The sequence below is a fragment of the Schistocerca cancellata genome, chromosome 2, assembly GCF_023864275.1.
Source record: "Schistocerca cancellata isolate TAMUIC-IGC-003103 chromosome 2, iqSchCanc2.1, whole genome shotgun sequence".
Taxonomy (NCBI): Eukaryota; Metazoa; Arthropoda; class Insecta; order Orthoptera; family Acrididae; genus Schistocerca; species Schistocerca cancellata.
Window position 1 is genome coordinate 1,144,199,317 of NC_064627.1, and position 27,912 is coordinate 1,144,227,228.

The window sequence follows — 27,912 nt, forward strand, 5'->3', positions numbered from 1 at the left end:
TTTCACTGAAACCAAAGTCGGCGTATGAATCAATTCTTCCCTTTCCTTTTTTGAGACCATCTCCACAGTTGCTGAGATACAGTACATATGTAATAGGGAAAAGTTGTTGACAAATATCACGAAAAGGATTTGAACGACTTACTTTAGCTTTTGACATGATACCCTAATAAAGGTTGACACGGTATAGGCTATACGATTTTTAACCAACAGTGACAACACTGTACAGGTTTTTGGTTAAAGACTGTGAGAAAGAAAATGCCGTGCTGTGCTGTTGTGTGAAAATGTGTAGATTCATTTGCTTTCTCATAGTCACTTTTAACTATCTTAGCAGAGAATTAGACAAATAGACAAATAGTTCCTCCCGCGTATTTTCTTTCCTCTTTTATATATACATTGAAGAGAATGTGTATACACAACCATGTTCTGTTCTGTTCTATTTCTTTTACTCGCCGATAGTGTTAAAAAAACTAGCAAAGTTGTATTTACGGCTTACGATTAGAATACTACTATGGAATCTGAAGCGTCAGAAACTTTGTACTTCTTTGTTTGTAGTACATATATATTGTAACTGAAGCTAAAATCCTCACAGGTCAAGAAGCAGGAGACACCTGAGATACTCTGTATACCAATGATCCCAACCGATATATCTACTTATTTTAAGCAACTTTAATTTCCAATTAAGGTTTCGTTGGCAGTAGCAATAAATAAGGTCAGAGAGGCGGGGTAGAGGCGATGGACACAGACGGGGATAGGAAATGGACATAGAGAGGGGAAAGGAGGAGAAGTTCAGGGGGAAGCAGGAACAGAGGGACAAAGAGAGGGGAGAAGAAGATGGACAGAGAAAAGGGACAGAAGGAGATAAAGACGCATATCAAATTTCCAAATACTTATTTAGCAATTACAAAACTCTGTCCGGTTCGGTAGTATTTTTATAAAATTATTGTACATTTGCTTTTCTAATGTTTTTAATACTACCATATTCATGTCATCTTTGTTCAATCATTACCCTATACGTCACCGAAACTGTAACAGAGCGTACCCAAGACAGAATGGAAGGCCAGCAGTTGTAAGTACCGAGCTTGGACGAAATTTCGCACAGCTATTCTTCAGTTACAAAACACGGTCTAAAATTTCGACTCATAGCTTAATGTTACGTATTTCCCGAGAAAATCGACATAGGAACTTATGATATATTTGAGGTCCTAATGCGCATAAGGTGCTGGCAAGCAAGTCCGGAGGTTGTAGGGAGACATTTCTGGCACTCGAAATCATGGGCTACAGTTGAATTCAGCGAGTTCTAGTTTCTAAAATAACTTTTTTTTAAGTACTCAGCACTATCAGAATTATTTCATTGTTGTTGTGGTCTTCAGTCCTGAGACTGGTTTGATGCAGCTCTCCATGCAAGCTTCTTCATCTCCTAGTACCTACTGCAACCTACATCCACCTGAATCTGTTTAGTGTATTCATCTCTTGGTCTCCCTCTAGGATTTTTACCCTCCACGCTGCCCTCCAATACTAAATTGGTGATCCCTTGATGCCTCAGAACATGTCCTACCAGCCGATCCCTTCTTCTAGTCAAGTTGTGCCACAAACGTCTCTTCTCCCCAATCCTATTCATTACCTCCTCATTAGTTATGTGATCTACACATCTAATCTTCAGCATTATTCTGTAGCACCACATATTGAAAGCTTCTATTCTCTGCTTGTCCAAACTATTTATCGTCCATGTTTCAGTTCCATACATGGCTACACTCCATACAAATACTTTCAGAAACGACTTCCTGACACTTAAATCTATACTTGACGTTAGCAAATTTCTCTTCTTCAGAAACGCTTTCCTTGCCATTCCCAGTCTACATTTTATATCGTCTCTACTTCGACCATCATCAGTTATTAAACTGATTGTTCGGTAATTTTCACATCTGTCAGCACCTGCATTATTTGGGATTGGAATTATTATATTCTTCTTGAAGTCTGAGGGTATTTCGTCTGTCTCATACATCTTGCTCACCAGACGGTAGAGTTTTGTCAGGACTGGCTCTCCCAAGGCTATCAGTAGTTCTAATGTAATGTTGTCTACTCCCGGGGCCTTGTTTCGACTCAGGTCTTTCAGTGTGCTCTGTCAAACTCTTCACGCAGTATCACATCTCCTATTTCATCTTCATCTACACCCTCTTCCATTTCTATAATGTTGTCCTCAAGTACATCGCCCTTGTATGGACCCTCTATATACTCCTTCCACCTTTCTGCTTTCCCTTCTTTGCTTAGAACTGGGTTTCCATCTGAGCTCTTGATATTCATACAAGTGCTTCTCTTATCTCCAAAGGTCTCTTTAATTTTCCTGTAGGCAGTATCTATCTTACCCCTAGTGAGATAAGCCTCTACATCCTTACATTTGTCCTCTAGCCATCCCTGCTTAGTCATTTAGCACTTCCTGTCGATCTCATTTTTGAGACGTTTGTATTATTTCATTAACGTCCAAGAAATAGTGAATATTACTTTAATCTGAATTTAATTTTCTTTATTCCTTGCACATCGAACGAATGAAACTGTTTATAATATGGAAAGTGTGACTATTTAAAAAAGAAACATATTTTACTCAAGAAAAATTGTTTCATCACAATAGGTACCCGAAGTTCAAACAGAATCCTTGAATCCTCGATGCGATACATTAATCACCCGTTCACCTGGGTTGCTTGTCAACTCATACAATCATTATTTAGCACCCGAGAGATTCCACAAACTTCGATGAAGATACTCACCAACACTATGGGGCGTTGAACTGAAAGCCGAAATAACTGTTGATTTATTTCCTATGGGAAAACCTGTGCGAAATGTCGATCAAATCCACTATCCACAACTGCTAACTTTTCTTTGTCAGAGGAATTGCTAAGAATGACGAGTGGATCACAGTTCGAGGACAAACAGTAGACACAGCAAGGACGAGCAACGGAAACTAGGATTCCACAATGTGGAAAAATGCGACAAAATGCGGGAAGGAAGTTTGAAATACTGCGTCTAAGTTGACCAATTTTTTAAAACTAGCTGTGTAAAAGGACACGAAAAGACAGATCTGAAACGGAAAGGTCAACGTGTGTAACAAATTATACGTTCTGACGTAAAATAGTGTCTAAATATCAGTTAAGAAGTTCGAAAGACAGCACTATCAAGCACAGTAAGTTATGGAAGTGAAAGTGATTGCTGCCTAAAACGAGATTCTAACTCTTCTACTCGAGGTATATAAAATATATGAATTATTGGTATGCAGTGTGTTAAGCACACTACATTTTGTGAAACATGCAATTCTGTAAGTCATCGTTATTGTTTAGGTGCTTCCAGAATTTGGTAAATATTCTCTTACACCAAAGCGTCCACTTGTCACTGGGAGGACCGTTCGCAAAAAACCAGATTAGCAACTTTTCTGTTGCACACACAAAAAGGATTTCCCAACCTTGTACCACCCATCAACAAACAGGAAAAAATTGACGTAACAAAGCTAAAAGTTTGGAGCTGACGGTGTAACGTCCTTCAACAGAAAACCACAGGCAAAAAAGGCCCCATCTAATCAGTAGGTAAATAGAATATCATCATTTATCCGTTACCATCTCGTAACGTATGTTGACTTTTCCGTTTTCATGCTTTACTACGGGAAATTTTGACGCTTACCAAACAAAATCAATTAAGAAACAGTCTAATATAATTTATTGCTGCAGGATTAAATAGTAATATTGAAATGTCCCGGAAGATTAAAACCGTGTGCCAGACCGAGACTGGTTCAAATGGTTCAAATGGCTCTAAGCACTATGGGACACCGAAACTGGAACTTGGGACCTTTGTCTTTAGTGCGCAATGAAGTTTGGAAGGAGATGAGGACGGATCGTGAGTAACGCTCGGGTAGCTCAGTCGCATGGGAACTTGTAGAAAGCAGACAATTAATAGGGAGGCAGCGTCTCAAGTGGGCAGTGTGTCGCAAATCTGGACAGCGTTTGACTAGAGAAAAACTGTTTATTTTTTTCTTTTTTTTAAGTCAAGTGTTTCTCAGTGTTGTTCAACTCGCTACTCTCTCTCTAGCAAAAAGCCATAAATACACTAAAATTATTCCTAACAGCTATTAAAGTATGCAACAAACGGTACACAACTGCTGTACATTTACAACATTTAAACCATATAAAGGAAAGAGCACTGGAAGATAACGTACTGAAGTGGACAACAGTCACAGGGTGGTTAGCAGCGCAACAAAACGTGATCGGCACCTTCTAGGAGAAGACGGAAACTTTCTACTACGTGTCGCATGTCACGTATTTATCTTAGTCTCAAATGAAGAATTATTACTCCAAAAGTGTTATTATTACAAAGCAACACTCTCAAATCGCCTGACAAATATCTGTTGCGTTCAACCATTACGTTACATTCCTGGTGAAAGTGAGGAAGACGCTGCCATTGAAGTAAGACTTGCAGATTTGTGGCGATTAAATCGAGAAGTAGAAACTCCCAATGAACACATTGGATAATTTGCATTACGTAAGTGGGATAAGTTACGAGGCAGATTGAGGCATATGTGTAGAACGTGTCATTTACTATATTTTAGTATTTCACAACGATGTCGAACTGAAATGATTTAAGTTGCCAGAGAAAAATTTGGCGAATTAATGAAGTCTTCACTGACACCTTTGTCCCCATGCTTTCATCTGAAAACTGAGATGTATTTGCGTCTGTGGTGACACAGTCTCAATCAGCTCAAGAAGTTCCAAGATCATTCAATCATTCATAGCTTTTGTTGAGTTGTTGTTTTCTTTCCAGTATTTGATGGCAAATACGTCATGTTAAGTTTTCCACACAAAATTTCAAGAAATAGACTATCGAAGACACGTGATGCAATCTATTACATATCCATATGCCAGACATGCCTTTACTATTCCTCTCAACCTCGTAGCCTAATTCCCCCCTCACACATCCAACAGTTATTCTTGGGATGCTTCCGTTAGTAACTTCTTATCTTGGTTTCATTGTAATTGAATAACAATAGGTTCATTTATAAATAAGTCATTGCTACCAGTGACGATTTTCTTTATTTTATTTTTCACACGACGCATTTCAAGAAATGATTCCCATTTGCAAGAGCGTTTTTCGTGTTTTTTATGCCATTTCTATGTGATGTTCTCGATGCGTGTATAAAAAGCTCAGATACAAAAAAGTTTTGTCTACAGCGACATATAGAAGCATGTGCCTATCAACTTAAACTGAAGGAGGGTTCTTTTATAATTGTGACAGTATATAGGTCCCTTTCAGAAAACTTTCATTTATTCCTGGAAAACTTGCATGCCATGTTGTGCTATCTGTCAGATAGGGGAAAGCAAATTATTATTTGTGAGGACTTCAATGTTGATTCACTGAAAGAGGGTAATAGGAAGAATGACCTGGAAGTCTTGCTCGGTTCTTTCAATATGACATCTGTCATTAATTTTTCTACTCGGGTATAAAGGACAGCAGCACATTGCTAGATAACACTTTTATAGACCAAGATAGGTTTAAAAACATAAATTCTTGTCCTGTTGAGAATGGCCTTTCTGATCATGGTGCTCGGCTAGTTACAGTATATGACATAGTTCCATTCAGTAATTCAAAACTACCCTCCAACGTTGTGCGTTCAATTAATGACTCAACAATTAGAATTTCAGAGAAAATCTTCAGCAGTTACACTGGCATGAGGTGTACAAGGAACCTGATGCTAATTTAAAATATAACTTATTTCATGATAGACTTGTAAGAGAATTTGAAAACTGTTTCCCCAAGAAAGTAGTTAAATCTAATTATAAGAAACCATGAAAAAACCTTGGCTTAGTAAAAGAATAAAAATATCTTGTAACCACAAAAGGAAACTGTATCTAACAACAAGAAAGGGAAATGACCCAGACACAGACAAATATTATAAAAATTACTGTGCATCATGTCTGAGATTAATACCTCTGATTACAAAATCAAAAAAATTTGGAATTTTATTAAAAGGGGGACAGGGCAACCGAGAGTACAGGATGATGACATTACCATTAAAGCGAACGGAAACTTGAGAAACAACAAATCGGCAGTCGAAAACATTTTGAATAATCATTTTTTAAATGTTGTAGAGAAAATAAGATCTAAATCTTCCTTATAAGAAGCAAGGCAGTTAATGGAAGAGGCCTTACCCACACCATTTGATACAATTGAAATTCCACTCACCTCTCCTTCTGAAATTAGGAAGACAGTAAACTCTCTCAAGAATAAAAGCTCACATGGAATTGATGGTATTTCCAGCAGGATGATAAAAGCTTGTTCCCAAGAGATAAGTGGGATTCTTAGCCACATATGTAACAGCTCTCTGAAGCAGGGTGTTTTCCCAGATAGACTGAAGTATGCCATTGTTAAACCACTGCATAAAAAGGGGGATACGTCTAATGTCAACAGCTACCGCGCAATCTCTCTTCTGACTGCCTTATCCAAAATTCTTGTAAAGTATTGTATTGTACAGTAGCTTCACACCTTTGTGAAAATTAAGTTTTAACAAAGCGTCAGTTTGGTTTTCAGAAAGGTTTTTCAACGGAAAATGCTATGTATACTTTCACTAATGAAATATTAAATGCTCTGAGTAACAGGAAGTCACCCTTTGGGATTTTTTGTGATCTCTCAAAGGCTTTTTGACTGTGTAAATCATGGAATACTTCTAGATAAACTCAAGTACTGTGGTATGAATGGGACAGCACTCAAATCGTTTAAAGCATATCTAACTGGAAGAGTACAGAATGTTGAAATAAGCATTTCACATTATATGCAAAAAAACTGGAGATTTCTCAAACTGATGAACAATCAAGAAAGGGGTGCCGCAATGTTTGGTCTTGGGTCTTCTGCTGTTCTTAATATATATTAATGACTTGCCATTCTATATTCACGAAGGAGCAAAGCTGGTACTTTTTGCCAATGATACAAGTATAGCTATCACACCCAACAGACAAGAACTAACTGGTGAAATTGGAAATGACATCTTCCAGAAAATCATAAGTGGTTCTCTGCAAATGGGCTCTCATTAAACTTTGACAAAACACAGTACATACAGTTCCACACAGTAAATGGAATGACACCATTAATAAATACAGACTTTGATCAGAAATCGGTAGCTACGGTAGAATATTCAAAATTTCTAGTGTGTACATTGATGAGGGGTTGAACTGGAAAAAAAACACACTGAAGATCTGCTGGAACGTTTGAGTTCAGCTACTTATGCTATTAGGATCATTACAAATTTTGGCGATATACATCTGAGTAAATTAGCTTACCACGCCTATTTTCATTCTCTGATTTCGTATGGCATCATATTCTGGGGTAACTCATCATTGAGTAAACGAGTGTTCATTGCACAAAAGCGTGTAATCGAATAATTGCTGGAGCTCATCCAAGATCATCCAGCAGACACTTACTTAAAGAGCTAGGGATCGTCACTGTTGCCTTACAATATACATATTCACTTATGAAATTTGTTATTAACAATCCAAAACAATTCAAAAGTAATAGCAGTGTACAGGGCTACAACACTAGGAGAAAGGATGATCTTCACTACTCAAGGTTAAATCTAACTTTGGCTCAGAAGGGGGTAAATTATGCTGCCACAAAAGTCTTTGGTCACTTACCTAATACCATCAAAAGTCTGACAGATAGCTATATAGCATTTAAAAGGAGATTAAAAGAATTTATCAATGGCAACTCCTTCTACTTATTAGATAAATTTCTGGATGTAGTAAGTGGGTAATTTTCCCAATCCCCACCAAAAAAAAAAGTATTAAAAATATTAAGTGTCATGTAATATTTAGTGTTACATAATATCTTGTATAGACACCTTTTATTAACCTGACATGTTCCACATCATTACGAAGTGTCGTTTTCCAGATCTATGGAACAAGTACTAATCTAATCTGCTTCATTTCGTAGACTTTTCTGCAATATATAAGAAAACACGTGATTTTTAGTTGGTTGTCGATCTTTTTGTGAAGTTAGTGGTGATATTAAAAAGAATTAGTACTTACACTTTCCTTATAGTCCATTTGTGCAAAGTCTTTCACGCACTAAACATCAAACTCAACTTGTTATACACTTTTAAACATCGAAAACATTTTTAAATAAACAAAACAGTTACACAGACGTTGCTACAAGTAATCAACAGAGATGACATTATAGGTCTTCCACAGAATATGATATGCTTTTGTACAGAGGTTATTTACCTTAACAATTTGGATCATAATTTACTTATATCTGTTTTACATTTGTGCTTATTTCTATCTCTTACTATTTTTATTTAAGTATACTATCGAAACATCTGAAGAAATTTAGTGATTCACTTTCACGTTTTTCATTTAATATTTTATCTTCATATTCTCTGTAATGTGAATATATCTCTAGTTCTTTTAGCAAATCCATTTTATTTCCTTTATTTAGTTGGTGGCGTACTTTGATATTTTGCTCTATCTTCGTAATGGATGTCCCGTATTATGTATATGTGCTGCTATGGTTGATGTAGTGTGTCTCTGGTGTCTGTAGGCTTTTATGTGCTCTGTGTATGTGGTGTTGAAATTTCGGCCTGTTTGTCCTTGGTACTACATGGAGCATTCTTGGAATATTACCTTCTATATTCCAGAGTCTGTATATGGATCATGTTTACACCTTATATTATGCATTAGTTTTTGTTGTTTATTAGATGTAGAAAACACAGTTTTCACTTTGTGATTTTTGAAAATATTTCCAATCTTCTGTGATACATTGCCAATGTATGGCATACTAGATACAAATTTGTTTTTCTCTTTTTCCTCTGTGGTTCAGTTTGTACCTGGATCTTTCTTCACTTTGTCTAGGATTGTGTCAACCATGGAAGCATTGTAACCATTGGCAACAGCAATCTTTTTCTCTGTGTTTATTTCTTGTTGCATGTTTTTTTGGTTCAATGGTATTATAGTTGCCCTATGTAGCATTGGTCTGCATGCTGCCTGTTTATGGATATTTGGGTGAGATGAGGTTGGATGGATTGTGGTGTCAGTCATTGTTTTTCCTGTGAATTTTGAATGTCCATGTGTTGTTGTGTCTTGTAATATTTAGGTCCAGGAAGTTGAAGCTTTTATTTTGCTCATGTTCCACTGTAAATTTGATTCTCTTATGTAGATTATTGAAGTAATTTAAAATGTCTGTGGTGTCTTTGGTATCCCCATTCACTAAGAGTAGTGTGTCATTTACATATCTCCTATAAAATTCAATTTTCGTTAGGCAAGGTTCTTGGCTGTTAAATAATTTGTGTTCTAAGTGATTTATGTATATGTCAGCTACAGTACCAGATATACATGATCCCATTGCTAGGTCATCTGGTTGTTTATAAATGTTGCCATTGAAAGTGATGTAGTTGTGACTTAGGGTTAGCTGAAGGAATTCCATAAATTCAACAATTTTTGTTTATGAAAGTTTCTTGTGTTTCATAAGGTTCTTTTGTATTACTGTTACAACTTCTTGTATGGGTATGTTTTAGTAAAGGTTGGTGATGTCAAGTGATATAAACTGAGCATCTTGTGGGAGCTTTCTGGTTTTTAGTTCTCTATATAGTATAGTGATAGTTTGCATGCATGGAACATATTGGATTTCCAGACCTGTTTATTTTTGGCTGTGGTGTGCTGTTAGGTGTGGTGCTTCTTAGATTCATGGATGTAAAGTTTTTGTTTTCAGTTTCTGTCTGTAGGAAATGTGTGTTCCTTAGTTGTCCCTTAATTTTATTTTGAAATTGTTTGGTTGGATCTTTTCAATGTGCTGAATATTATTAGCATCAGAATATTCATGTTTTTTGTCTATGTAATTGTTTTCTTGTATTGATTTTGTCTGACTTTGCAACTATGGATTGTTTGTTTTTCAATTTATTATTTATGGATTTTAGAGTTTTTTCATCATTTATTGTATATTTAGATCTAAATTTATCTTTATTCATTTCTTTCTCAAGAAGCTTGCTTACTTTGTGACCTAGTGCTGCTTTAGCATTAGAATTTAATTTCTGATCATCCACTGCATTTCTAGTTGCAGCTATAACCTGTTTGAGTGTATAGTTGTTGAGGTTAGATTTTACATTGTCTTTTAGTCCTTTTTGAGCACATCATTTTCTCTTTGGTCAAATTTTATGTCTGTGTTGTTCGCCACTCTACTGTAAATTGTGTGTGTGTGGAACATGAACAAAAATAGCATCAACTTTCTGGACCTGAATATTACAAGACTCAACAACATATGGACATTCAAAACTTATAGGAAAACCACAATGACGGACACCACAATCTGTGCAACATCATGTCACCCAGATATCCATAAACAGGCAGCACACAGGTCAATGCTACACGTTGTTGTTGTTGTTGTTGTCTTCAGTCCTGAGACTGGTTTGATGCAGCTCTACATGCTACTCTATCCTGTGCAAGCTTCTTCACCTCCCAGTACCTACTGCAACCTACATCCTTCTGAATCTGCTTAGTGTATTCATCTCTTGGTCTCCCCCTACGCTTTTTACCCTCAATGCTGCCCTCCAATACTAAATTGGCGATCCCTTGATGCCTCAGAACATGTCCTACCAGCCGATCCCTTCTTCTGGTCAAGTTGTGCCACAAACTTCTCTTCTCCCCAATCCTATTCAATACTTCCTCGTTAGTTACGTGATCTACCCATCTAATCTTCAGCATTCTTCTGTAGCACCACATTTCGAAAGCTTCTATTCTCTTCTTTCCAAACTATTTACTGTCAATGTTTCAGTTCCATACATGGCTACACTCCATACAAATACTTTCAGAAATGACTTCCTGACACTTAAATCTATACTCGATGTTAACAAATTTCTCTTCTTCAGAAACGCTTTCCTTGCCATTGCCAGTCTACATTTTATATCCTCTCTACTTCGACCATCATCAGTTATTTTGCTCCCCAAATAGCAAAACTCCTTTACTACTTTAAGTGTCTCATTTCCTAATCTAATACCCTCAACATCGCCCGACTTAATTCGACTACATTCCATTATCCTCGTTTTGCTTTTGTTGATGTTCATCTTATATCCTCCCTTCAAGACACCATCCATTCCGTTCAACTGCTCTTCCAAATTCCTTTGCTGTCTCTGACAGAATTACAATGTCATCGGCGAACCTCAAAGATTTTATTTCTTCTCCATGGATTTTAATACCTACTCCGAATTTTTCTTTTGTTTCCTTTACTTCTTGCTCAATATACGGATTGAATAACATCGGGGAGAGGCTACAACCCTGTCTTACTCCCTTCCGAACCACTGCTTCCCTTTCATGTCCCTCGACTCTTATAACTGCCATCTGGTTTCTGTACAAATTGTAAATAGCCTTTCGCTCCCTGTATTTTACCCCTGCCACCTTTAGAATTTGAAAGAGAGTATTCCAGTCAACATTGTCAAAAGCTTTCTCTAAGTCTACAAATGCTAGAAACGTAGGTTTGCCTTTCCTTAATCTTTCTTCTAAGATAAGTCGTAAGGTCAGTAGTGCCTCACGTGTTCCAGTATTTCTACGGAATCTAAACTGCTACATAGGGGAACTAAATTACCATTGAACCAAGAAAACATTAAACAAGATATAAACACATTGAAATAGATTGCTGTTGCCATTGGTTACAATGCTTCCATGGTTGACACAATCCTAGACAAAGTGAAGAAACACCCAGATACAAACTGAACCACAGAAGAAAAAAAGAAAAACTATTGTGTGTCTTGTACTCCATACATTGGTAATGTATCACAGGAGATTGAAAATATTTTCAAAAATCGCAAACAAAATTTGGGTGTTCTATATCTAATAAACTACAAGAAAAATTAATACATAATATAAAGTGTAAGCATGATCCATACTCGGACTCTGGAATATACAAGGTAACATGCCTAGAATGCTCCATGTTGTACCCAGGACAAACAGGCCAAAATTTCAACACCAGGTTTACAAAGCACATAAAAGCCTACACACACAACAGACACATTACATCAGCTATTGCAACACATATACATGATAGAGGACACCCCTTTGGAAAAATAGAGCAAAATATCAAAGTACTCAACCTACTAAATGAAGGACATAAAATGGATTTGCTAGAAGAATTAGAAATATATTCACATTACAGAAAATATGAAGATAATATAATAAACGAAAAACCTGAAAGCGAATCAGAGAAATTCTTCAGATATTTCGATAGTATACTTTCTGAAATACAGAGTTCTATCAAGGGTTACCCCTGGGTCTATTGGTGTTTTATTATGAGTGAATGTTTCCTTGCTGCAAGCTTGTTATTTAGGTGGAAGCAGGATAACCTCTGTTTTGGTGGCGTCTGGTTTGAGTCTCCATTAGCTACAACACTTTCCGAATACACCAAGGCCCTCCAAAAGAATTCTGTCTGCTGTTAATAAGTTCTTAGAGTGAATTTTATATGAACTTTACAACGACCTGTCAGTTTTTGCGCTTGATGCATATCCTTTTTTGAAAAAAGTTGAACAATAAATAGACTCCTGATTCGATAATCACCGTGGGAACATGTTGCGACACACCAGCATCGCTTATTTGTGACTCAGAGGGCTGGTCCACTTCATGTGAGCCGTGCGAATGAAGCGGTGAGATTGGTTTCAGTCTATCGACTCAGATCATTTGCATCGCCATTACGAAGAGAATCCAGTAATTATTTACCTTAATAGCTTCCTGAAGCAGGAGTTAATAGGTCTGATAATGACGTTGATACGCGCAAAATAGAACGTGCAAAACGACGACTTAGTTTTCGTGTCATAACAGTAATGATTCATACTAGACGCCCATGCGATAAAAGGAAGAATGTCTTTTCTTGTGGCACCGTAAGCGATACACTATGACGAAGTGTTCGATGGTCACGCATAGAGCAGGCACTCAAGAATTCTAACGATTCCAGTAAGAGTTTCTAATGCTCAAATGATGCTACACTTTTAATTACCGAGTTTGGGTTAACTTTCATGGCTGCGTTATCATTGATTTAAGTAAACCCGATTAAGGCGGTTTATATATACAGCAAGTCAATATTGCTTTGCTACTGTCGGCCAGATAACCGTCATTAGTATTATAAGACTCAATTGTCTCATTAACTCATTCTCTTGTACGTATCACTTTTAAAAAAGCAGCCGTATGAATTCAGGAAAAGTGACGGTAATAAAGACGAGTAAACACAGGGTGAGGTGAGCAGTAGTATCTATAAAAATTTTGTAAGTAACACAAGTAGAAGGTTAGAAAGAGACAAGTTCACATAAAAACACTGGTTTGGTACATGAGTTCGTAGCGTTTTTCCTTAATTGTACAGCAGATACACATGACAGAGAACTTTGTCGTCAAAACTACTGTCAAAATTTCTCTTATATCACGAAAACTATTTCGGCATTGACTATTTGCAACAGTCTGCTAACCCTGGGGTAACTTTTCAGTTTCTCGACTGTAGAAACCACATGGTTTTTAGGCGAAGAAATATTTGTAGAGCTATGTTCGGAATGCATTTCCACCCGGAAAGGAAGCTCCTTGAAGTTTATCAGATAGACAGTGGAAACTGTGAAAATATTAGACTGCAAGATCAGTCGAATAAGGTTGGTGCGGAATGAGTTCCCAGCCCATCTCTTGTGTAGTGTTTTTTATCGGTGTCTAGAAGAATTCGGGTGGTCATTACTGGGGTATTATCACATCACGCAGTCTTCCTGGTCGTTGTTCTTAGATTGCGTCTGCAAGACGTCTCTGTTCTCGAGAAATGTCAGCAGTGATGGTGGCATCTAGGGGAAGCAATTCGTAATAACCACACCGTTGCTGTTCCACCAGATGCGCAACATTATTTTTTGCGGATGCACGCAGGTGTTCGTACTGGGAGTTGCAGCTTTCTTTAGGTTCAACCATTTCTTTCTTTTCTTTGTATTAGCATAAAGACACGATTTCCCGTCACCAGTAACGATACAGGATAGGAATGGTCGATGCTGTTCACGAAACAATTGAAGGCGAGCAAGAAGAGAAGCACATATGTCCACCCGCCGACTTTTGAATATTCCCCATTGCATGCAAATAGGAATGATCACTATTCTTCACGTCTGCCAGTTATCGTGTACACTGATGTGGATCATTGTAGACTAATGCGTTTAAACGATCTCCATCAAACCGTGAAGGTCTTCATGAACGAGGAAAGTCACTAACGTCAAAACGATCCTTTTTAAAATATGAAAACCATTTTCTTGGCGTGCTCTGTCCACTGGCATTATTCCCAAATGATTCTGCCTGACTCCGCCACTGTTACCCCTCCACTGAACTCAAACAGAAGAGTGTGTCTGAATGGCCTGTCGGTGTGGCCAAGCGGTTCTAGGGGCTTCAGTCTGGAACCGCGCGACCGTTACGGTCGCAGGTTCGAATCCTGCCTCGGGCATGGATGTATGTGATGTCCTTGGGTTAGTTAGGTTTAAGTAGTTCTGAGTTCTAGGGGACTGATGACCTCAGATGTTAAGTCCCATAGTGCTCAGAGCCATTTGAACCATTTTTGTGTCTGAATGGCACTCCATTTTCTAGCGTCCTCAGCTCCACTCATTATCTCCAAATGACAAAATGACAATATGTAAACTCAAATAGCAGTAGTGAACTACAAATAAATAATGACAGTTGATTAACAAACCCATAGCAGCCGGAATACCAACATGCAAAACATAAACGCTACGAACTTATGCACCAACTTAATACAATGGGAGTTCACAAGAACACTAAAAGAAATGATTCAGTAATGTTTGCTCTTGACGTGTTTTTGTTGGGTATTAGCAAAGACAACGGAAACGTCACATGTGTCTGGAAATATAGAGTATAAGCGGTAACTGCTTACAACGTAGCACAGTGGTATAAGGAAGCTGAGAAGAACAATTTGGTATCAGACAGCGTGAATTTGACCTGCAAAAACCACCTGAGCTATAGAGCGTGCGCTCCGCGAGGGACTTTCGGTATCCTCTCGCTCTCTTGTGCCCACTGCCTTAGTCGGTTATTTTGTTAGCATTATCAAATTTAGCTTTGTCGTGAGTGTAATGACTGAAAAAGACATCTCTAAACGTTATGCAAAAACTGGTTACGTTCACAAACGGTTACAAAAACCGTAGTGTCGCTGTAAGACGGGCAGACGAACTAAGCAGTAAAAGGTCACAGTAATGTGAAGTAAAATTTACAGAAACGTTGATTTTACATTTTGTGTTTAATGCAAGAACGAAAGGTTTTTTAATATTCAAAGACGATTTTAACCAATACCGAGCATAGCTCGCATGCTTCGTTTTGAGGTCGTTTCTCGGCTTTGCTTTGTACTCGTACACCGCAAGTGTCCTGCATCAATTTGTTCGTCTCGACTTCACCTACACCAGTACGGTACGCTGTAACTGATTTTCTCACACCGTGTAATCTACAGATGTGCTCCGCAGTATAAATTACATATTGAAGAGCATCTGTCCTATTCTATTTGCACTTTGAGCGCGGAAAGAGGAGTACCAACATGCCCTTGTTGGCGTCCTAATCCATGTTATCTTATCCTTATAACTCCTATACGAGGTATTCGACGATGACAGCAGAACTTTTGCACAGTCTTCTTCTCACACCGTTCGCTGAGTTTAGCCAACAGGTTTCCACGGGAATTATGTCTTCTCACCGAGGGTATCTGTGGTGTCACCGCCAGACACAACACTTGCTAGGTGGTAGCCTTTACATCGGCCGCGGTCCGTTAGTATACGTCGGACCCGCGTGTCGCCGCTATCAGTGATTGCAGACCGAGCGCCGCCACACGGCAGGTCTAGAGAGACTTCCTAGCACTCGCCCCAGTTGTACAACCGACTTTGCTAGCGATGGTTCACTGACAAAATACGCTCTCATTTGCCGAGACGATAGTTAGCATAGCCTTCAGCTACGTCATTTGCTACGACCTAGCAAGGTGCTATTACCAGTTACTATTGATACTGTAATCATGTACAGTCAAGAGTAACGCTCATCATTAATGGATTAAAGGTTACTGGAGCATTTAAATTCACATAATTTGCTGTCAAATGTTCAGTTTGGTTTTAGAAATGGTTTAACAACTGAAAATGCTATATTCTCTTTTCTCTGTGAGGTTTTGGACGGATTAAATAAAAGGTTGCGAACGCTAGGTGTTTTCTTTGATTTAACGAAGGCTTTTGACTGTGTTGACCACAAAATATTACTGCAGAAGTTGGACCATTATGGAGTAAGGGGAGTAACTTACAATTGGTTCGCCTCTTACTTTAAGATCGGAAAGCAGAGGGTAATTCTCCGCAATATTGAGAGTGGTAGTGATGTTCAGTCCCAATGGGGCACTGTTAAGTGGGGCGTTCCCCAAGGGTCGGTGCTGGGGCCACTGCTGTTTCTTATTTATATAAATAATATGCCTTCTAGTATTACAGGTGATTCAAAAATATTTCTGTTTGCTGATGAGACCAGCTTGATAGTGAAGGATCTTGTGTGTAATATTGAAACAGTAACAAATAATGTAGTTCATGAAATAAGTTCGTGGCTTGTGGAAAATAATTTGATGCTAAATCACAGTAGCACTCAGTTTTTACAGTTTCTAACTCACAATTCAACAAGAACTGATATTTTGATCAGACAGAATGGGCATATTATAAGCGAGACGGAACAGTTCAAATTCCTAGGCGTTCGGATAGATAGTAAGCTGTTGTGGAAAGCCCATGTCCAGGATCTTGTTCAGAAGCTAAATGCTGCTTTATTTACCATTAGAACAGTATCTGAAATAAGTGACACTTCAACACGAAAAGTAGTCTACTTCGCATATTTTCATACGCTTGTGTCGTATGGTATTATTTTTTGGGGTAATTCTTCTGATTCAAATAGGGTATTTTTGGCTCAAAAACGGGCTGTTCGAGCTATATGTGGTGTAAGTTCGAGAACCTCTTGTCGACCCCTATTCAAAAATCTGGGAATTCTGACATTGCCCTCACAGTATATATTTTCTTTGATGTCGTTTGTTGTTAGCAATATTAGCCTATTCCCAAGAGTTAGCAGCTTTCACTCAGTTAATACTAGGCAGAAATCAAATCTGCATGTAGAATGCACTTCCTTGACTCTTGTGCAGAAAGGAGTGCAGCATTCAGCTGCATCCATTTTCAATAAGCTACCACAAGAACTCAAAAATCTTAGCAGTAGCCCAAACTGTTTTAAGTCTAAACTAAAGAGTTTCCTCATGGCTCACTCCTTCTATTCTGTCGAGGAGCACCTGGAAGAGCTAAAAAATTAAGCAAATTCCAGTGTTACATTGTTGATTTTCTTCATTTAAACTTACGACTTGTCATCTGAATATGTTTTTTTTTATATTTCATTTTATCTGTTTCTAATATCGTGTTATAATTTCATGTATTGACTCGTTCCATGACCATGGAGACTTCTCCTTAATTTGGTCCCACGGAACAATAAAAAATAAAAAAAAGTTAAGTATTCCACCAGCTACGTCCGTTTTTTCTAAAATCTAATTTCCTTGACCTGTTCCAGACCTCACGCCAGCCTGCGTGAGCTAAAACGCGTGCCTTTCGGCTTCCTCTAATAGCACGGGGTTGGCTCTCCTGCCAACCCACAACAGTATCTGTCACACTTTCGTGCGCGGTATACCGACGTGTAGTACGATCGCGCGTCTGAATTCGCTCCATGGGTACTGTCATGACTACTTAATTGATCACCGTAGTGCAGTATTTCTCAAAATGGGGTCCGCAGACCCCTGGGGATCCGCAGAAATTATACCTACGTTCGGAAATTTAAATGTTTTCCTACTTAATTAGATTTCTGCTCCGTAGCCGATAAATCGTTCTATAGGACTACTAGGGCAATTTTTCAGAAGCAGTTGTACTTTAAGTATACAACACTTCGGAACTTTATGTAATTCGTCTTGAAGTGGCGGAAAGCTACAACCACTACCACCTATTCCAGTCTTTTTTAAAAGAAAAAGAAGTAAACGTTAGTCATTCCTATGCTTATTAACGTCTGGTCTCCCCGCCTCCCGCCCCCCCTTCCACAGTTCCGGTAGTTATGGAAAAAACGATGACCATTTGACAGCGAATACTCAATTTTTCCTACATATTGAAGTGCTTTCGTTGTGAAGAGGGAAACTTATACGTTGTTTTTTGAACTGCTCTATGAAGTGTACTTGTTTCTTTTAGACGAGCAGAATTATTTTCAAGCGAGAAATTGTGTAACATTGACTGGTTGTTGAAAAATGAAATGGCTCTGAGCACTATGGGACTTAACATCTATGGTCATCAGTCCCCTAGAACTTAGAACTACTTAAACCTAACTAACCTAAGGACATCACACAACACCCTGTCATCACGAGGCAGAGAAAATCCCGGACCCCACCGGGAATCGAACCCGGGACCCCGGGCGTGGCAAGCTAGAACGGTACCGCACGACCACGAGCTGCGGACATTGACTGGTTGTGTAAAGTGGCCTCTTTGGTGGTAGCTTCTCCTTCTCAACGAGCTTAACTTAGGCCAGCAAGGAAGAAATGTTATCTTCCGGGTTGAGAATACAGTTGAAACTACAATTAAGAAACTGTAGCCGTAGGCAGTAAGAGTACCAAACAACAACCACCCATCATTTCCAGTGCTCAAACCCTTCATTCATTCTTCAGGTGAAAAACTCTCTGATGAAGTGTCAAAACGCTTGTAGAACAGTTAACACCATTAACTGCAAGTTAGGAAAATATTTCCCTGTCACACAAGCTGGTAATTTTCGGATTTAAAATCCTTTCACTAATTTTGATATCCATGACATACAAGGAATGAATCTCTCTGACACAGAACAAGAAAAGCTATTGGAATTATCCTGCGACACTTCATGGAGAAACGTTTTTGGTCGCGTGTCAGCTATGAGTATTAAGAGTTGCCTAAAGAGGCATTACAACATTTGATGCCTTCCCGTACTACTTACTTGGGACCGATGACCGTAGCAGTCTGGTCCCTTTAATCCCACAAACCAACCAACTACTTACTTACGTGAGCAGACCTTCCCAGCTGTTTGCAGTATTAAAACTTACAGCAATATCTTCTTAATGTGGGCTCGGACGTAAGATTGATGATGACTAAACGTATTCCAAGTTTCAATGGAATTATGGAATAATACAGAGAATGTCATTCCTCACAGTAGTGACACCAGATTTGGGAGCATTTTTTATCAAATGGATTTTGTTTTTTGAAAAAAAAAGACATTCATTTTCAGACACTGTACTTACTGTACTGCATTTCTTGCATTACTGTATTAATGTGCTATTACTGCAATGTTACTGAAAGCTATTGTATTTTCAATTGATATTTCGTTCTATCAGCAACAATTATCTATCTTTAGAATAAATTACCTATCTCATCATTTTTCATTATCCTTTTCTTGTCAGTGGCAACTGTAATTAGTACTTTTTTAATACTATGTAAAATATCAGATATCACTGCAAGGGGGTCCGCAGATTACTTTCAAAATAAACAGGGGGCCTGCGTTATCGGAAAGTTTGAGAGCCAGCGCCCTGGCGTCTTCTGTGCTGCTTACCTTACAAATGCACAACTGTCTGCCATAACTCTTGTAATTCATGTAAGTTGTCTATTAACTTCCTTACTAAGGTATTCGTATATTCGCCCCGTTTCACGTCGCTTCGTAATAGCACCGTAAAATATTCTAAAGGTGTGATCTAGATGCATGCTAGTGATCTCATAATCGTACACAACCGGCTAATTTCTCTTTGTTATGGGCATTGCACTTGCCTTGTCCACATTTAAAGAGAGCTGCCGTTCGTTAGAGCACACAGAAATTTTGTATCTCGATAAGCTTCATCTTTTGGTTTTCCTTGTTCAGAAATTCGATATTTGTAATTTACTGTTACAGTTTGCAGGGGAGAATAATGAATACACTGTAAAGGTACCCTCCGAAGTTTCCAATGATTCTAACGTGCTGGCTTCTATTGACGGACGCGTTGAGTTGAAGAAGATTCTATGGGAGATGTTACATTTTTTTTCTTTCGCTGGGTCGTACTACTACCAATTACATTGAAATTTTAGCGACCCAACGTTGTTTCCAGAATGCTATACGCGAGACCTTTCGATTTCCGAGCAGAACATGCTGCGTAAATCACTTGGTTCCCGGTACCTCGTCTGTTAAAACATCAAGGAATATATGTCTTTACAACATTAATATCAAGTCCTACAAATCAGAGCCTGCTTTTTTTCCTTTGCATCGTTCGAAGTTTTGTTTGTTCCGTTTCGGATATCTTTCGGTCGGGAGGTCTATCAACACCCTGTGAAAGATTGGTTTAGCTCACTGTCTGTACATGATGTGTGTCCCACAATAAGGAAGTCTAAAGTTCCTGTGTACCTACCTCCTCCTGCTGCACTGCAACTTGAATGAGCTGTGCAACATGTCATGTATACCAAGTGGAATTTACCGCCCTTTGCCGACCTGAGTGGCAGACCGGTACTAGACGCTTCAGTCTGGAACCACGCGAGCGCTACGGTCACAGGTCCGAATCCTGCCTCGGGCATGGATCTGTATGATGTTCTTAGGTTAGTTAAGTTTAAGTAGTTCTAAGTTCTAGGGGAGCGATGGCCGCAGATGTTAAGTCCCATAGTGCTCAGAGCCATTTGAACCATTACCACCCTTTTCTGGGGGGGCGGGGAGGGGGGGGGGTAGGGGAGGTGGGCAGAGGGGATTTTTGACGGCGGTAAGCATGCCCGGATTCAGCGTCTCCCTTCATTCTGGGCCAAAGCTTTCTGATCTATTACATACATAGGGCGTTAAAAATATGTCGTATTGTTTGTTACTACTCTTAGTAACATGAACAAGGGTCTAATAAACTTGAATCCGGAAATGTGCACTTTATGAGATATGAACATACGTGTATTTGAAAATTTTGCAGACGAACTGAATATGCAAAGATGTTCCGGGCTTGCGACAGGTCCTCGTTCACGTTACTGCAAGATAACACACTGATTACCTGCCAGTCATCCTCGGCTGACCTATCGAAGGCAGCCTATAAATGTATACAATATCCTATTCCTCTCCTATATTTTCTCTTGTGAAACAACAGCTACCATTTCTATTTTCGCACGTAAACTGATTGTTATGCAGCTGCTCAGAGCACAGTCTAATGTTGACTAAATTCAGCTGCCCTTCTACACATAGAAACACGACGAAATCCTGTCACACACACACACACACACATTCAGACGTACCACAAACACATAGATCAGATGTAGAGATCAAATTTAGCCCTGCACTATCACATTCAGTGTGCACAAGTGTAAGTGAATAACGCTTGTAACTGTATATTACTCGAATCACTAGGTAAACAAGTCTCAATTCTATTTATGATACACTCTGTATGCGAGAACTAAGCCATAAAACGGAACATTGCTGTTGTTTCTAATTATCAATTGGATGCCATCAATCAACTATTACAAAATCTAATTGCAAGATATCCCAATTGAACAAGTGTGAATTTATATATCAGATGACATAAAGCTGTACCTGCGAGAGAATTTCTATTTTTTACTGTATCAGGACAAACACGTTCGGTTGATTACAGTCGAGATGATTTCCACTGCTAAATTACCGGATAATAAAAAATTTATTTAGTCACTGCCGGTTTCATACTGTAGATCCCATCTTATAATAATTTCATACTATCATTCGCTCGGGTAGCTTACGTAAATGTTTGCAATATCCTGGAGAAAGCCCACGTGCCGTTAACTGTGTTTGTTATTGTTGTGCATGTGTGACCCGCGATGTGTTTACTGTCGCCTCCTACATTCCTGTCGTCATCAGCTGCTAGAGCGGGCTGCGGGATCTCTGTTCCTCCCTCGTTGTAGCCAGTCGTCGATATCTGCTACATATGGCGGTTGTCCCCGGCAACTATTTTACACAAACTTCGTTGTAAGTTACTGAATCTAAAATCTTGTTCCTAAGTGTTGTCAGATGTAGTATGAAAGTTGTCAATATCCCAGGAAAAGCACAATATTTCCGTAAGGAACAGTACCCGCCCACTTGAATTTATTTGTTGGCAAATGAGCACCAATATGTCGAAAGTCGCTTCACTCACTGTCCGTACTACACCCTTACCAGTGTTAGTTGTTCTCATTAAGTTATCAGTTCGGATGGTCACGGAACGTAATATTATCATCAATGATATACACAGTTCGATATATATATATATACGTCAGATCTTTCGGCAGTAAGATTATTAATACTTATCTGTAATCGTTTCTTCACACTCCTTCCATACTTACGTCTTGCAGCAGTGTCCATTAGCTACTAAATTTCTCGTACTGTCCGCTATTAATGTCTCCAAAGCTTCTTTGGCTCTTCTCTTTTCCATTAAAAACTTCTGCCCTCGCTTAGGATGGCCGGCCGGTGTGGCCGAGCGGTTGTAGGCGCTTCAGTCTGGAACCGCGCGACCGCTACGGTCGCAGGTTCGAATCCAGCCTCGGGCATGGATGTGTGTGATGTCGTTAGGTTAGTTAGGATTAAGTAGTTCTAAGTTGTAGGGGACCGTTGACCTCAGATGTTAAGTCCCATAGTGCTCAGAGCCATTTGAACCATTTTTGCTTAGGATGAACTTCATCAGCGATGGTTCAACGTGAAGTTCCCAGACACCTGTTAGCATGACTCCATTACACAGTCCGTGAAATTCTCTTTTCCACACCAAGAAATCTTTGAGACTAACTGCTGCTTTATGTCCTTCTACTGAAGTTAATTTCTCAAGAACTCTTGTTTACGAGCCGAATTCGAATATTACCCTACATATTTACGTTTGCCGAAATACATTGTCCGTCCTCTCACTAGCGTACTTTCATCACTCAATCACCGATATCGACTGCCATCGTTTTCCTCCTCGTTAAAAATCGTAAACTGCACTTAGGCTCCTAGCTGGGCATAATACGTAAAAATTAATTCACAATAGCTTCTTACAGCGTACAATTTTTCATTAAAAGAACGTGTTCACAAGCAACAATTTTACATTACAAAATAAGTTTCATAAATAATTAATATCACTGCGGAAGGAAACAGGTTATCATACGTTAACAAAATGGTTCAAATGGCTCTGAGCACTATGGCACTTAACTTCTGAGGTCATCAGTCCCCTAGAACTTAGAACTATTTGAACCTAACTAACCTAAGGATATCACACACATCCGTGCCCAACGCAGGATTCGAACCTGCGACCGTAGCGATCTCGCGGTTCCAGACTGTAGCGCCTAGAACCGCTCGGCCACCTCGGCCGGCATACGTTAACATAAATTAATCTCGAAACAGTGAACAGTTAGTGAAACAGAGAATATTATCTAATCAGAACATATAAGTGCGTGTTAATAAAAGTTTAGTCTCATTTGTCTTTGAAAATGTCTGACAACTGCAAATACTAAACTGAATTCTTGTTCTACGATTGACCGTCGCAAAACAATCCTAATTAGTGCACAAGCATTCAAACATTCATTCTATTAACAGTTTTAAGAGTTCCGTACCTCACCCCTTTTCTAACAGTTCACTGCCTGCATTCAGTGTTCGTAAATGTTCCATGTTATCTCTTCATCTATTGGCGCTCGAGTGTCTCGGACAGACACAGCGGTAGAGGTCCTGGTGTCGAGGGCAATGAAGTATGTCTTCAGGTAACGGTTGGTAGTGACTGCGGGGGCTCTGAGCTCTGACGGCACAACAGTGACGTCATGAACATGCTGCGCCCATGTTACCTCTAATGCGACAGTATCGTGGTCTCATTTTTTCTACGGGACAATGCTTGTTCACTCATGGCATGAGGCACTCGTATGGCCCCTAAGATCTCCAGAGGTGTCCTCGAGAAAATTAGTGTGGAACCGTCTGGGACGTCACCTGCCCCACTCCAGTATCGAGAATATCAGGGGCCAGCTACAACAGTTAGGGCCGGCTTACCCCAGGAGAGGACACAGCGACTTTATGACACTCTACGCACTAGAATCAGTGCATGCAGAGTGGGATGTTGCTTCATATTGATAAGTGGCCACACTATGCCAAGATCTTTGCAAATTTTATTGTATTTTGTAATCACTAAAAGAACATCACACATCCTTTCAATCCATGAAGTTTCATTTCGTTTCCACCAACCCTGCTTGTAACTTCACTTTCCTTGCGAGTCAGCATGTTTTTATGCGGACATGACAGGTTCATCTTCTGTCATTGTCAGCACACCTCTCAAGGATATTATGATGCTTCTCATCACTTATAATTCTCGTAAAATGCTTGAATTGTAAATTTTTGATGTGATTATATTAAGCGGTCCTTACGAAAAAATCTTGCGTCAAGGTCGAGGCGGTACTTATTCGGATGAGTATGAACGGGTTGGTCAGCTTTAGCTGTATTCAAGAACTAACCACGCCTCTCACCTAAACTGATTTGAGAGATCCACGGAATATCTAAGCCGCGGTGGCAGGACGTGAATTCATCCGTCTCCTATCAGTTCTTCGTCGTACCGTCTTTAAACAATATTACTTTTCTTGATGGGGATTTGATTCCTGCTTCTCCTGAAGAGAAGCCTAGTGTCTTTACGCCATTGTCACATTACTCAGTAATGTACAAGCTGTTATTTTAGATTATCCAAATGTCTGTTTTGATTGCTACTACGTTGTATGTCTAGCGCTTGTTAGTGAATTAGATGTGAATAACGTGTTAATTGACACTGCCATGTAGCTTCAATCAAACTACTGTGTCAAAGGAAATCGCTGCTGATAAGATCATTATTAATTAAGAAGCCGACCTCGGGGAAGATCAGTTTGGATTGCGCAGAAATGTTGGCACACGTGAGGCAATACTGACCCTACGACTTATCTTAGAAGAAAGATTAAGGAAAGGCAAACCTACGTTTCTAGCATTTGTAGACTTAGAGAAAGCTTATGACAACGTTTACTGGAATACTCTCTTTCAAATTCTAAAGGTGGCAGGGGTAAAATACAGGGAGCGAAAGGCTATTTACAATTTGTACAGAAACCAGATGGCAGTTATAAGAGTCGAGGGGCACGAAAGGGAAGCAGTGGTTGGAAAGGGAGTGAGACAAGGTTGTAGCCTATCCCAGATGTTATTCAATCTGTACATTGAACAAGCAGTGAAGGAAACAAAAGAAAAATTCGGAGTAGGTATTAAAATCCATGGAGAAGAAATAAATACTTTGAGGTTCGCCGATGACATTGTAATCCTGTCAGAGGCAGCAAAGGACTTGGAAGAGCAGTTGAACGGAATGGACAGTGTCATGAAAGGAGGGTATAAGATGAACATCAACAAAAGCAAAACAAGGATAACGGAATGTAGTCGAATTAAGTCGGGTGATGCTCAGGGAAACAGATTAGGAAATGAGACACTTAAAGTAGTAAAGGAGTTTTGCTATTTGGGGAGTAAAATTACTGATGATGGTCGAAGTAGAGAGGATATAAAATGTAGACCGGCAACGGCAAGGAAAGCGTTTCTGAAGAAGAGAAATTTGTTAACATCGAGTATAGATTTAAGTGTCAGGAAGTCTTTTCTGAAAGTATTTGTATGGAGTATAGCCATGTATGGAAGTGAAACATGGATGATAAATAGTTTAGACAAGAAGAGAATAGAAGCTTTTGAAATGTGATGCTCAGAAGAATGCTGAAGATTAGATGGGTAGATCACATAACTAATGAGGAAGTGTTGAACAGAACTGGAGAGAAGAGGAATTTGTGGCGCAACCTGACTAAAAGAAGGGATCGATTGGTAGGACACGTTCTGAGGCATCAAGGGATCACCAATTTAGTACTGGAGGCCAGCGTGGAGGGTAAAAATCGTAGAGGGAGACCAAGAGATGAATACACTAAGCAGATTCAGAAGGATGTAGGCTGCAGTAGGTACTGGGAGATGAAGAAGCTAGCACAGGATAGAGTAGCATGGAGAGCTGAATCAAACCAGTCTCAGGACTGAAGACCACAACAACAACAACAACAATTAAGAACGGCAGATGTGTGGCAGTCTTTGCGAATATATTGGAAGTACCTTATTTATGAAATAAATAATCCTCAAGGGTTGTTTCGTAAACACAGACTGGCAGTAATACAAAAATTCTCAAAAAAATTCGTGCTACCTTGCGGTTACGGATTGTTTCCATTTCTGTGCTGAGGTTTCCTGGACAGGGGCTTGTGCGGATTTGTGACGCCGTCATATCTCGAAATGATCCATTATTTCGGCCAGTACTGCAGATGGAAGTCAGAATGAGAATTCGTGCATCGTCATAATCGTGGATGCCTTCTGTAGCAGTATATTTACTGGAATAATTTCGAGCCGCGCGGGATTTGCCTAGAGGTCTGGGGCGCTGCAGTCATGGACTGTGCGGCTGATGCCGGCGGAGGTTCGAGTCCTCCCTCGGGCATGGGTGTGTGTGGACACCATTTGGTCACGCACTTAGGAGAATCTTATACAAACCCGTCGCAAACGGCCACAAGAAAGGAAACGAGGTTCTTAAATCTTGAATATGAGCGATTAATGATTTGGAAATTAAGCAGAATAAGATTTACAAGGTGACGGAGAAAATAAGTACGTCCCGTGAAGCGAGTGGAGCCATAGGTCACCAGAATGCGTGGAGAAGAAAGATCTATTCGATGCTGGGGAGACCTGGGTCTGGAATCTACAGATGAAACAGTAACGGCAGTGAAAAGAATAAAGAGGAACAGAAGGAGAAGTAATAGCCAGAAGTAAGGATCGGCTTCGCAACAGTACCATACATTTGTAGTATTTCGATTGCCTCTCTTGTCACTGCACGGTAGCGATAAATTAAAAGTTTCTGTGAGGCATTTCGAAATGGGATTGTAATAAAGAATGACTCATTGCCCAGGTACTAACTGCAAATTGTTACAAAGAATTTTCCGGCGTTCAGTGTGTGTTGTTCGTAAACCGTTTTGTGAGTTACCGCAAGTAGAAGGAACTCAGTTATAATAGATTTTACACTTACAAAATTTAATGGGAGGGGAGTACAGAAATGGGGAACATAAAATGTATAGAAAATTATCTTCTGAAGGGAACAAAATTAGTACGAGGGTGAGTCAAATAAAAACCTTAGATCTGTAATAACAAATTGAAATTTCGCGCCGTTGTCCTGTAAGTTGGTAAGCGTGCTACAAACAGCGTGCAGAATGGCCTGTAGGTGGCAGCATAGTTCAGATGCACACATACCGTCGCAGTATCAGTATAAAAATGGCCGTTCCACTTGCGAGTTCACCCAGGGAAGAACAGAGTTCTGCTATTCGGCTTTCCGTAGTGAAGGTGTCAAACCTATTTAAATTCATCGACGAATGAAGGTTCAGTACGGTGATGGATGTTTGTCACAGCAGCAAGTCTACGAATGTGGTAGAAAGTTCGCAAATGCTGTGACTTCAGTGGAAGATGCTCCTCGTCCAGGTCAGGCACAACGAGTTGTAACTCCACAGAACATTGCAGCAGTTGAAGCCATAGTGATGTAAAACCGCCGAGTGACACTGAATGACACTGCAGCATGTTTACAGATTAGTCATGGGTCAGCACACGGCATTGTGCATGACAAGCTCCAGTTTCACAAAGTGTCTGCACGATGGGTGCCACGGCAGCTGACTCCTGAAATGAGAAAACGACGTGTTGATTCTTGTGTAGAACTATTTCGGTGCTTTGAACGAGAAAGTGATGGCTTCCTTGCAAGAATCGTTACTGGGGACGAAAACTGGGTACACTTCCACCAACCGGAAACGAAGAGAGCGGGCAAGGAATGGCACCATTCCTCATCACCAAAACCAAAGACGTTTCGAACACAACCATCAGCAGGGAAGATTATGCTGACTCTCTTTTAGGA